The sequence below is a fragment of the Pundamilia nyererei genome, unplaced genomic scaffold (assembly GCF_000239375.1).
Source record: "Pundamilia nyererei isolate P.nyererei 1_Seehausen unplaced genomic scaffold, PunNye1.0 scaffold00126, whole genome shotgun sequence".
Classification (NCBI taxonomy): domain Eukaryota; kingdom Metazoa; phylum Chordata; class Actinopteri; order Cichliformes; family Cichlidae; genus Pundamilia; species Pundamilia nyererei.
Window position 1 is genome coordinate 757,647 of NW_005187527.1, and position 13,267 is coordinate 770,913.

Genomic DNA, 13,267 nt, shown 5'->3' on the forward strand with positions numbered 1-13,267 from the left:
AGAATTTTTGATTTTCCTTTTAATTGGTTTCAAAAGAATTGTAAGTTTCTGTCAAAGGGAAAAACTTGCACATTTCTGTTTTGGGAAAGGGAACAGAATGCAATATGAATGTGTGCGATACGGGTTGGTATGAGCTAGCTCCAGTGAAGGACGGTGCATTTTTGTGCCATAGTCCTATGCAAATTTCTCAGTTATCATAGTGTGTGAGAGGCCAGAGATCCATGTGAGCCAGTGTAACGTGCCTCAAGGTTACACTGCCTGACAAATCAAATCTGCTTCAGCGATATGAGCGACTTGACTGATGTGTCTCTCACCTTTTGGCTATGCCAAGCAGAAGAAAGATTGACGTTTGATAAGCTGTGGCCGCTGTCTTTCTGTTTACTACCACAACAGCCTATTTTGGAAGGCACCCCAGCTACAACAAGCTTAAGCAGCCAGATTTATTCCCGATACCATACATGTTACATTTGGGGCGAATAGATATTGTGCAGTTATCTTATGGTTATTCAGAGAGAAAAATTAATAAAATAAAATAGAAATTAAAGAAATTATTGGAATTTTGTTCATGTATACTCAAGCACCATCTCTTCATACAATGTTTTTTTGCTTAAAGCAGTTAGTATAGTAGCATACTGTCAGGCTAACTTTTAGCTAGCATGCTAACTTTGTACTAAGTGTTTCTATTAATCTGTTTAAAATTATATCTTTCGGCACTTTGTCACTAGTAGCATGTGACAAAAACAAACAGCTGATTCCCATTTCTTTAGTTGAATCTATTTAAGAAATGATACTTTGACTGACAGTTTGGCAGGCACAAAATACTTTTTTCACCAACAATGTGATTCCTGATGAGCTATTGACCAAAATCCTGAGATAGCTGTCAATGGTGTGCAGTGTGTCCTTAAAAAATTTGAGGAAAATTGATGGAAGACAAAAGAACTATTGGCAGAACTGAAAGGCTATCTACTGAAGATAAACAGTATCTGAAAGAAATGTGCTTTAAAAAACACAGCAAAGACCTGACATAGGACCTGAGAGATCCCTCACCTCATCAGAAATGGGCTCAGTGGAAGGGTGACTGTCAAGAGGCCATTGTTAACAAATGGAAACAGGAAGAAAAGGCGAAGGTATGCCAAATTACACAAATCAACCTGGTACTAGCAGTAATATGAATATTACATGGCCATGCTCTATTCTTGGTGATGTCAAAGAGATACACTGAAACATATTGATAAGATTAAAAAACTCTATGGAGGACAGATGTTGTTTATATGCAAAAAAAAGGTATATAAATGAGATGTTGCTTACATGAAATTAAAATGAAAGGACGCTTTCATATCGAACTGTAGGCACATAAAGGCTAAAAGCAGATCATATTAGCACATTGCTAGGTGGTTGTCAGGCAGTGTGAATGTGCCAAACTATATCAAGCAAAATTCAACTTTCATGGATACAAATTAGGTGAAAGAAAGATAAGATGCTTTTATAAATTGTCATATGTGCATAATTGCCAAAAAAATGATCATTTTAGCCTGTTGGCAGATGGTTGCTAGGTAACATGATTCTTTCATAATATCTGATATAGATCACTCTTAAGTAGCCTCTGATGTACCTGTGTTTGAAGTTACATAAATTGAATTGAATTTACATAAATTTTTAATTTAAATTTTCATTTACATAACCAGAGTTTCTATATTTGACATACTTACACAGCATACTTTGATAACCTATGTTTCATGAAAGTAACATTGCACTTTATTGTGTTTAATACTTCAATAGCCTTTTTTTACTTTGGCGAAATTATCACAATTTTTTTCTTATTTCTATTTTTTCAAGATCTTATTCTTTTATGTAAATAGTAAATAGTAATTTTGCTTGGTCTTGTGATGTGTGTATATTTTACAACTCAAGCCCAACTGATGAAAATATGAGTGGGAAATACCAAACAGACAATACTAAACGATACTGAACGGTCAGGAGGTTTAACAGCTAAAAGGTCTCAGTTATGACAGATCACATCTGCTGTAGGTTGGCTACAACTGCCAATCACTGTGACAAGGTGTCATTTTGATTTCAGGTAAGTTGATTGCCTTGAATAAGCTTTCAGTTAAGTTTATCAAGGCAAATCATCCTTTGATAAAGATAACTTGCTTTGCTATATAATGAAACCTTGACTATTTGCAACACTGCTGCATACTTAGCTGCTGATTTCTGTTAAAGTGGTTCTGTTCCAGCTGCCAAAAATGAAATAAGAAATGCCTGTCAGATATTTTGCAGCCATGTGACTCAGGCCAGTGTAGGCATTCCTTGTCGCTGTTGGAGAGCCTTTGGTATGTGCAGCTTCGGCTACCACTCCCTTTTTTTGTCCTCCTGAATTCCTCTAACCAGTCTCTTCAGGAAAACTGTTTGTACAGCACACCGCCTAGCATCCAACACTTCCAATAGCCCAGCCAAGTACCACAGCGGATATCGAGCAGTGTTTATCAGCACCAGGCACAAACTCACTTTGAACTTTGAATGTAGCCATTATCAAAATGCAGCACTGGAAATATTATTGGCAGAGACCCTAGCTGGGGGTTGGGGAAGCCAGACGATTCGATTATTTGTGTCAAACTGCAACCGGTCTCCCCTGAGGCACATTCGCCTTGACATGAAATAGAACAGTAGGTACAGGCTAGAGCTACAGTTTGCCCGGGATAGTGGATTGTCCCAAACTAAAAGGTTGGATGTAGGTTCAGCAATGGACTCTTATGGAGTCTTTGAACAGGAGATTAAACTTATAATCCTTTGCTCTTTTACAGTTGTGGTCAGAAGTTTACATACACTCATTATGGGCATGGATGTCATAGTAATTTGGAGCTGTCTACTGTCTCACTCACTTACTGAGAGGACAGACGCACGCTCCACTTGACTGCCGCGTCTCTCACCCTCTCTGTTTTTCACATAATGATATTATCCTATATCCTCGCATGTGATTGGCCACAATATGGAGGGATTGGAGCATAGCTGAGCCACTGTGAGAGCTGAGCAGCGAAAGGAAATTAAGTGAGGAGCCGGCTCTCGCTCAATGGGAGGAGACTCTTCAGATTCACTACAAAGCACTCTCTAAGCACGGCTCTTAGAGCTGATGCTTTTGCGCAGGACACTTATTAAATGTTACATTGTGTGTCAGGATACTGTTGACTCCAAATCTCCTGACCACTATGTCGATCTGAGACAGCAAGACCAAGACAGCAAGACCAAGACAAGACCAAGACCACGTAAAAGTGTTCTCGAAGTCTCGAGACCAAGACGGGTTTTGAGACATCCAACTCTACATCCTAACCAATTTCCTCTCATCTGAGGACGACAGTTTGGGTCTTCTTCCATAACTGGCCTGAGTGGTGACACATCCAAATAATTTGTACTTACAAACAACTCTTTGATCTGGAAATCTGCAGTTGTTTAGAAATGTGGATTCCAGGACTCCAGATTCCATGTTCAAAATAGCTTCCTTGGGGCAGCTATGACTCAGGACGTAGAGCAGAGCATCTACTAATTGGGATATTGCTGGTTCTTGTGTAAATCTACAACTCTCTCTAGATTTTCACTGGGTTCCTTTAAAATTTCCCATTTTTCAAAATATCCTTTCTTTGTTAGCATAAAAACAAATCCTTTTTATGCTGGCAAAGAGAAACTACTGTTTGACTACTATCGTAGTCAATCATGATCACTGATGTGAAGTTAATAGGCCGTCGCCTTGTTAAGTTAAAAGACATTGTAGAGTCTTTAACACCACTGATAAAAAGATTTGCTTTGAATAAGAGCACCGGGGAGAGACACTCGTGATAACATGTCGAAATCTCAGAGGACAGTCCTTCAAAAATAAAATGCCTTTGGAGCAAAAGAATGAGTACACAAACACCCAATGGATATCAAGTTATCACTTGTTATGCAATAAGAACCCTGACAAGATGGAAACGTACAGTTTTTGGGTGTGTTCAACAGATGCAAGAAGTAGAGATGTTAGAGTCACGTTTTTTTGTACAGTGTGACCCGGCTAAGTCTGAACAGCTGTCTGTCTGTATGTTTATCAGCAGTTAACTATGGTCCCTGCTGCTGTTGCATTCGCTGTCAGGTTTTAAAGCTGAAGTCTCGTGGGTTTCCATCTGCACACACAGCACCGAACACTGATTGTGCAGTATGGCTGCTGACACAGACAACTGCTTAAAGGTTGCACAAGTTGACCGGCCAATATCCCAGAAGGATTCCTCTAAGTATGCATGGGTCTAGCGAGAAAAACAAATGTGCTGTGAAATAACAACTGCAAGGGCACCGAGGAGTGCCCACATGAAGACATATGGTTCTCTCAAAGGTTTTTGCATATGGCCGCACTTCCAATGTGTTCAGTGTCACGTTTTAGGTTGGTTAGGTTAGGTTAGAAATGTTGGAAATCTGGGATTAACCTTTTAATATATATATTTTTTAATATATGACCTCCTGACATCAAAATCCACTAGCAACTAAAATGCAAAGCTAATCTAGTGTGTCAGCGTTTTAGTTTATGTCTTTCTCATCTGATGCGAAGCAGGTGTACATTCTCACAGGAAAGTGCAAAGCCCGGTGGGATTTCTAAATATACGAGCGAACATAAAGCATTCCTGGGGTCAGTCGGGCGGCGTTTAGTTGCACATGAGGTGAGGTGAAGGGTGACGCGGCACACATTCCGCTTCTGAAATGAGGTGGAGTGACGCAACAGGGTCAAGTATGTCTGGCTCTTGAGAAAAAAAACCCTTCAGTCGATCACGCCTCAGAAACCACAAGTGGACAATAACTGACAAACAGTGATGAATATGCTAGTTTCTGTGAGTAGGTACAGAAGTGTTGTGGGCGTTAAGGTGAATGCCAGCACGAATCTCTGAACTTCTTCCAGCTTTTAAGGACAGGAACATGCGCTCTCCCTCTCTCACTAAATGCACCGAGCTTGAGCAAACAGAATGTAGAGACAGCTTCATGGAGGGATGCACACAGCTAGGCAAATAATTACCTTGTATGGACAAATGAACATTCAAAATCATGTTCCTGTTTACTTGCAAAAGCCCTTGAGACCAATTAGCACTGTGTTCCCTCACGGTAATCCAGCCTAGGCCTTTGTGCCTTCGGAGGGCTCATCTATATTCCGGAGCGGTCAGTATACATCAATTTCCTCTCTTTGTTTAATAGTCAGCCAGGAATTATTAACTTTCTGCTTCTAATATGAACAGCAGCTAAAACAATCTGCAGCAATGACACCTTTAGGTGGTAAGCAAATGCTCGTTTTCCTAGCAACAAGAACAACAGCAACAACAACAACAACAACAAAGAAAAAAGTAATTGCCCTCGATGTTGATACAGGAAGTTGCCCATTCTGCTGATGTCTTTTTTGGGGAAAGACTAATTTATGTACCTAATCTTAGTCAGTGAAGCTATCTCACTTTCTGAACATGCACTGGGGCAATAGCATGCTTGCTCTGTGTGCTGCAGCTACCGTGGATACAGCAAACACAGCAGAGAGATATATCACCGTCACCACCTTGGCTGCACTCCAGAGTTAATGTAACATGGGGAATTGGCAAAAAACAATGCTCATGTCATCCCCTTTTCTGCAGTAAAACAATGAGCAGCGTCTCACTCGGGGTCAGATAGAAAATGTAAATTAATACAAATTGCCCCTGCTCCTGCCCCACGGGACAAGTCTGAGGTGATGCCAAGTCATCATGACTTACACAAATGCCATTTTGGTGAATGTTATACAACGTAGACAAGATACCAAAGATAATATTTGTATCTTAGCCTGTTCTATGTCTTTTTCTACAGGCTTTTATTTTGAACTGTACCCCAAAAATGCATTTCTAGATGTTTCGACCATGAAGTGGATGAAAAAGTGGTTGACCAACAAAAGTCCTCTTCAGAAACTACTTGTTGAAACATTCTTGTGAAACCTGAAAAGGCTTCTTCATTCGAAAAAGTAATTATTACAGGATTTTAAACCCCGGTTAAATATAGTACAAGTCGCTTTGGAGGCGTCGCCCTCCCATGGCCTCCATTGCGGCACTGGAGCATGTCTAATCTCTTACGTAACAACAGGACATTCACTGCTTCATTAGTAGTAACTCAATAGGATCACAGCAAACGGTGTTCACAGACAACAAGCTTTGCTTTGTTCAGTCGTTCTTCTGTGGGAAGTTGTTTTTAAGGAAGGGAAAATAACCTTGATTGTCAATCTCACAACTCAATCTCACATGTTGCATTGTGTCCTTAAAAAATCCATATTTGTTTGTGTCCCTGCATTTTTTTGAACTTATTTGCGTTTCCCACGATGACACATTCAAACTTGTATGCGCACACACTGGGGCTTTGATTGAAAGTAGACAGGAGCAGATTAAGTTCAGATTTCAGTTAGGCGCTTTAAAATTTGCAGATGCTTTTGCTACAGGAGATAAAAGCAATGAGAGACACAGAAACTGAAGCTTTATTCATTCATATTCCCTTACACTGTATTCCCGCTGTCCTCTAGGGAAACCAATTCTAACTTTTTCAACATTTAAATAGAAGGTTTTGCTATTTAGATTCAATCTGTCTCACAGTAAAAAGGAGCAAGATGAAAGCAGAGACCTTTTGAACACACAAGTCTCCCGTTGTGTTTATGGTGTACAGTAAATATGGATCGAAAAATCAGACAGCAGTGCTAAAAATATACCATTAAAAAATGGCACCACACAGCTGAGGTGAAATGGGATTTAGTTGCCCAGTAACCCATTTGAGATAATCAATGAATCTATTTCAATAAAAGCTGATTCTACTAATCTGATGTGTACTGGTTGTGGTTTTCTTTCTTGGCAAAGAGATGGTATAGTTTTGTCATTTGAGCTGTGTTTATTCACTGTGTTCAGCAAATCTCTTGCTGCTCACTGGAGCTTTCTGAAGGTGAGAAGTCCGGGCAATGGCACCAGGTCTCTACGGGACATTTACCATGTGCGCTGTCTCCTTGCAGAGCTGGCAAAGTGTTGGTAATTATTCTTAAAATAAAACACCCTTCACAACAGAATCAAACCTGGAAAGATTGGTGGTTGGCTGGGCTTTTGGGGAATTTACTAGACATTTGGACCATTTGCAAAAAGTGAGAAGCACAGACAAAAAATAGTAGAAAAGTAGAAAGAGGCAAAAATGAATCTTAAAATCAATGAGCCACTACTTTGCAAAAGTCATTTAAAGTGCATTACATCCAGGCAATGATGTGTCAGTGCAGTGATAAAGTCATTTTGTTTTTAGAGTTTCAGCGCAAAGTTGGAAATAATGCTGACGGGGCACAAATTATCAAATGCACCAGCTGGATTGCAAGCTGTCCACCAAGGTCAGGAAAGTAAAAAAAATATTAAGCTTGCATTTGTGGAACTTGTTAAAGGCCTGATCTCTTCGAGCTGTCTGATTCATAATTTATAGGGACTTTACTCAGTGGCAGCACTTCAAAGGTAGCCAAGAAGGTGTCCATAATATGAATCTTTTCTAATGTGAGCGTGAACCACTGGTAACAAAGTAATCGTTAATCCTGTGTGAAAAAAAATAAATCTTAATATCACTTCTATAAAATCACCCCAGTGTGCATGGCTTAACTGCATCCCATTCAATAGAAGTAGAATATGTTTTATTAAAATGTGTATTTCCATAAAATAAAGCAAGTATAGGCCTAGAGGTAAGTTAAATACTTTTACACCAAGATCTTAAAGGCTCACATCACTCACGAATATTATTACTGCACTCCGGAGCTTTTTTAGATTTCAAGAGGAAGCATTATATGTCCCTCTAGGAAATGTGTGCACAGGGAAATAGCACTGTCTCCTCAATGGGCCTTTTCAAGTACTTCCTGGGGAAAGGCTGGACCACTCTGATACATTGTGTCCCCTCAGCGCACACTCCATCATTGCGCAGAGTTTCCTCAGCCTTAACGAGTGACTTAACGAGTGTTTTTAAAAGCAGAGTTTTCTTCTGTCTTTATAGCTCTCTAAAAATATATGGACTTATCTTACGTTTCATTATTAGTCTTTCTAATTAATCACTTACACAGGATTTATGAGTTTAAACGCAGGTGGTGCGGTGCAGGCACATTTCCGTGTTAGAGAGACATTGGAAATAGTGCTGTGCTATACTGCAAATTTTAGTATCGATTGGATACAGAGTAAATACAGGGCCAATACTGCCACCAGTGACCTTTAAAGGCAGTTTATGTATGGGAGAGCAGTGCGTCATGATCCAATACCAATACTAGCGTTGGTATCGACACTATTGATATTTGTATTGATGCATCAGACAAATCCATTACCAAAAACCAGCATGCTCACATGCATAATCAGTCAGGTTGGATAAATTTATCTCAACCATATACAGTGTGATGTAGTTGTCATGTAGAAAAAGGATAACAAGATGCCTGGCCTTGGTTTAGAGGGTATTAACTGAGTAAATGTCAACGAAATCCAAGCTGCTTGTTTAAATTAATGTAATTATTCTAAATAAAAAAAATATGGTGAGCTTGAGCCATGAAACACGTCAGGGATGAAACACTAGTGTCTAACTTAAAAAAGAGAGAGAGAGAGGTTGGGATGAGGGGGGCTTAATTGTACACTCCTTTCATTTGCTTTCTTTATATAACAGGATCAGGCAGATGGTGTTTGGGTAACACCAGCCTTACATGACTTCCCTCCACTCCCAGTTGTTCATAATCATCGCTGTTAGGAATTGCCACCACAGTATTAGTGTAACCATGCAGGTGTAAACAAACCTTAAACGCTGCAACACTTGATCTGAGGGGGGGAGAAAAGCAAAAAAAAAAAAAGAAGAAGCAAGAACGCGGATATTCTGCGAGATTTGTGGGAATCTGTATAGCACACATTGTGAAAAAAAAATTTATGCACTCAAATATACTTTAACTGACTTTTGGAATATTATAAAGAACCGTCCAAGTGCGCATGTGATGCTGTTTCTAGCGCACTCCGCATTGTAGCAGTAAGCTGCCCCCCCTCCTCACCAGCACCATAAAGCAACATTAACGAGCTTGCCAGCAGAGTTGGCGCTCTGCAAATATTGGAGCGTGCGTGCGCGCGCGCCCTAGCAGTGGCAGCGGTGTACAGTAGCATGGCAGACTGCAGTAAATACAGTGTTGAAGAGGCGGGGTTTGACATCTCCGCTCTGAAAACATCTCTAATCCAGTATTTCAGGTGGCCAAGTCGACCGAGCGAACCATTGCTCACTACCGCCGCGCTTCAGAGAACTGCAGCACAAACGCACGCCTCCTCCAGCCGGAGTGTACCGCGAGTGGACAGACGGGGCTGGTGTGTATCCGAAGTGGAAACTCGCCGTGGGAGAAGAAAACAGAGAAAAAGCCGGAGAGGGAGAGAGAAGTTTAAGCGACGCGAGGCAACACTTTGCTTGTCTGGGCGGTGTTTTAGTTCCCAGCGTCTCCCCGTTTGAAGAACATAGTAAGCAGAGACTCATTCGGCTTTTCGGCGAAACTCAACTAAAAGAAAAAAAATACTTCCAACTCTTGTTCAGCGAACTCTAAAAAGGATATTGCGGCACTTTTTGTTGTCATTATTCAGCCACAGGTAAGCGTCAGCTGAAGTTTGACAAATGTACTTGTCTTTCCTTGTTTATGTTTGTGGCAGTACGTGGGGGCGGAAGCTCTACCTGGAACTCAGGTAAGTCGGAAACCAGGTAGGCCTAGCGTTAGTTAGGCTAGCTTTAGTTAGCATAACTTGCTATAAAAATATAGGTGTGGAAATTGTTTAGAAGTTTAGTAGAGTTTATTTGTCGTTTTTATTTTTTGACTGTTTATTTTATTCAGTTTATTATTATTATTATTTATGGGCCTTGAAATAGTCTCACTGTGAACCGTGAGCTGGGAGTGAGGCTATGAATCGGTCATTAAATATTATAAAATGTAGCATAAGGTCACGGAAGCTGGCGTGACGTTTTTAGTGTTGGAATGCTTTATTTCGTGACACACACACGCGCGTTATGTCAGCTTTTCTGTCACACAGTGTGCTATCAGAGGATGTCTCATCACTTTTTATTGCGTGTGGAAAGGTTTCATGTTGCGCAATCATGTACACTTGTTTATATCTACAGGAAAAAAATTGCTGCTAGTCTGGTTTTGTGTTGTTGTTGTTGTTGTTTTTTTTTTTTGGGGGGGGGTCAGATCTGTTGTAACAGAACTTCTCTTATGTGGCACCAGTAGACTGGTTTTTCCCCTCTAAACTCATGATAAGACCCTCATCCCGACGAGCCCAGTCCCTTAAGCACAGTGATGATGAGGCGATGAGATCATCAACCCTTTAGACATCTTGCTCTCTCAGCCTTCACATTGATGCAAGTGGAACATTTCCTTAAGGACAAAGATGGTGAAATAAACATAAAGGCATGCCGACGAACCAGTTTTTGACGCTGGGCCTTCTGCCACGTCTTTGTGTGCAAGCACATTGAGCAAGAGTACTTGGAAAAACGTGAGCTTTTGAGAAGTACTGTTTACTAATGTGCTGTGTCTTCATCAGCTTTTTAGAAAGATAGTGTGTGATGATAAGCTACTAACCCAGAGGTCTGCCACTTCAGGTTTAGCTTTAAAAGTTATTTCTTTATGCATTTAAAAAAAATAAATAGAAAAAACGATAAATTGGGGGCAGGGTCATGATCATGCTTGATGTTTCTTGGCTAGCTGTTGTCAAATGAGGGGCCATTAAGGAAGCAATTGTGAGAGCAGAAAGGCGGATGTTATATTTCAGTCAGATTCTATTCAGCTTTGGATCCTGGCTCTGTGCTTTTGTTCTTCCTTTTCCTCTGTTGGAAGCAGTAAGGAGTAATGGGTGACTCAGCGCGGTGTGGGTGACCTGTTCAGTTTCACAGGGTTGAACACGGGGACCGTGTGTTGGAACGCAGCAAGACTTTGAGCAGGAAGCCCACACAGGAAATGACCGCTGCATTGTTACCCATGCTTAAACCATGTCTGCAGTCTGCAGGGAATTTCAAGTGAAGTTTCACTGTTTTTTTCTGGGGTTTTTTTTTTTGGGGGGGGGGAGGTATTTATTTATTTTTTTGTTTGTTTTTTTGTAGAATAAACACACAGGGTCAAATTTATTGCTTGTTCTTGTACATGCATTGGCTGCTTGTTTATGAATCTGTTTCCTAGTTCTAACGCCTAATTAATTAAACCGACCGAGGGAAGAAATGTTGAATGCGTTCAGTTCAGGGAAATTTTAAATGTTGCTTTAAGAGTAGTTTATGAGGAAGAATTGTGATTCATCCTTACTCTATCAATATGAGTCAGACTTGGAACTTTGTATGACTTTACCAAAAGTGGAGAAGTTCATTTTCAAGTCTAAAAACAGACCCAGAAAATGGGAGTAATTGTCCACTTGTCAAAAGTCAATCTGTTCCAAGGAACGGCTCTAAATTCAGATATGGTTAACTTAACGCTAAAATAGATTTTACACCTGGCAGCCTTTATGAACCGCACTTTATAACAACAAACCCACTGCACTCTTTTACCTCGCTCAGCTATTTTTATTCACTTTATTTGGATCCACCCCTTTTCTTTCTAACATTAGTGTTTCTATGTTAATCTAGCTCCACTATTCTTTAATTTAAAAAAAAAAAGATCTCATTTTGCTGTCAGCCGGAAATGATTTTCACGTGTGGTTAAAGCACATTTAGAAAAGTGTCTGTGAAGGTGGGAAAGAGATGACGCATGTTACGGCTGTCATAGGATGCAGAGTAGGAGCCGGTGTGCGTGGCCCTGAAGTTATTTTTCTGAAGGGAAAGTTGAATATTTACGAGTTTCCTCTTTAACATATGCCATTAAAATGCATGACACGCAGCGAGAACACGTGTGCAGCAATTGCTTTTTCTACGTGATCTCCAGTAAGGAAAAAGCCATTCATCAACAGTGAGTCACAGCTGAGGAGTAACAGGAGGGAACACGCTCGGCTGTCATCTAGGTGTATAATGCACCAGCTTGACAGGGAGATGTATCGATCTGCATTTGAGAGGAAGGAGTTTCAGAGACGTTAAGCTGTATCGTACTCTGTGGCAGTTCATATTGTAAATTGTGAACGTGAATTAAGAATTAATCCTTAGAGCCTTATTAATTAATAACGCTGTAATTTGGGCTTTTGAAAAAGCCGATGTGGAGAGAATTACAGACTTTCGCTACTGGGAACCCGAAAGTCGACCGTTCCAACAATAAATACATCAGAAATCTTCTCTCTTTGTGTTGCTGCAATGATGCATTTCTATTTTTGTTTCTTGAAAAAAGTGACATAGTGTGACTCAATTTACCACAGATTGATTCATCAGCAGCTGCTGGCGTTGCCATATTAAGGAGATCAGTTGAATCATTGTTAATGGGGCTATCCATCAACTGATCACTAACTCATAAATTATAGCATCTGACTCTCCACTCCGTCACCCCAAATTTGGACACATTTTACAGATCCTCCAGGCTCGTCAAAGCTGCCACTGCACAACATGCTCTTTGGCTGACTGCTTGAAGGTGCTAACCTTAGCATTTTCCATATGACAAGGGGAGAAGGGAGTCATTCCTGGTCCTTGTTTGACAAGTCTGAGCCAGTCTTTGTTTACAAAGGAAGACTGGACTTCCTGCAGTTGTGCCCCTTGGTGAAAAAAAAAAATGACTGCTTTTGTTTGGCTCTTGTTTTTGGCTCAATGCTGCATCTTTGACAACTTTTCCATAGTACATTGAAAGTCATTGCTGCTGTTGTTTTTTATGGATAACGATTTTATCTAGTAACAATGTTTTCCAATGCAATATTTCTCCTTTTAAATGGCTGTAAGTCAAGGATGTTGCATAACCACATGGATAACTAAACTCGAGATTAGAAAGCAGTTTTTAAAAACAATTATTTATATAATCTGTTCCTAAGTGTTTATTACTTCGATGTTGTTTAAACAGGAGCTTTACTGACCTCACCAAATTCTTTGTAAAGACTGTAGTGTCAGCAGATGAGATGTTTTAAGATACTACTGTTCATGTGTTCAGCTGCTAGTGAGGGGAGGGGCTGTGTGTCAGCTGGAGGAGGCAAAGTACTGCTGGTATGAATACTGTTTCAAATGAGTATGCAATCCATTTTTATTGACAACCCTATTCAGTTATCATGCTTTAGGTAACTACAATATTGTAAAAAGCAAGTACCTTTTTGAGTTTTAAAAATGTTGGTATAATAGGTATTGTAAATATCAGTTC

At 40.2% G+C, this 13,267-nt stretch overlaps 1 protein-coding gene across 1 annotated transcript in view; it reads left to right on the forward strand.

Annotated features, from left to right (window-relative positions):
• The first annotated feature begins 9,074 nt into the window (after positions 1-9,074).
• Positions 9,075-13,267, forward strand: part of usp53a (ubiquitin specific peptidase 53a) — a 30,727-nt gene continuing 26,534 nt past the window's right edge. Inside the window, exon 1 of the mRNA XM_005743004.1 lies at positions 9,075-9,617. The gene's annotated coding sequence lies outside the window, so the exon portion shown is untranslated. The remainder of the gene's footprint in view (positions 9,618-13,267) is intronic.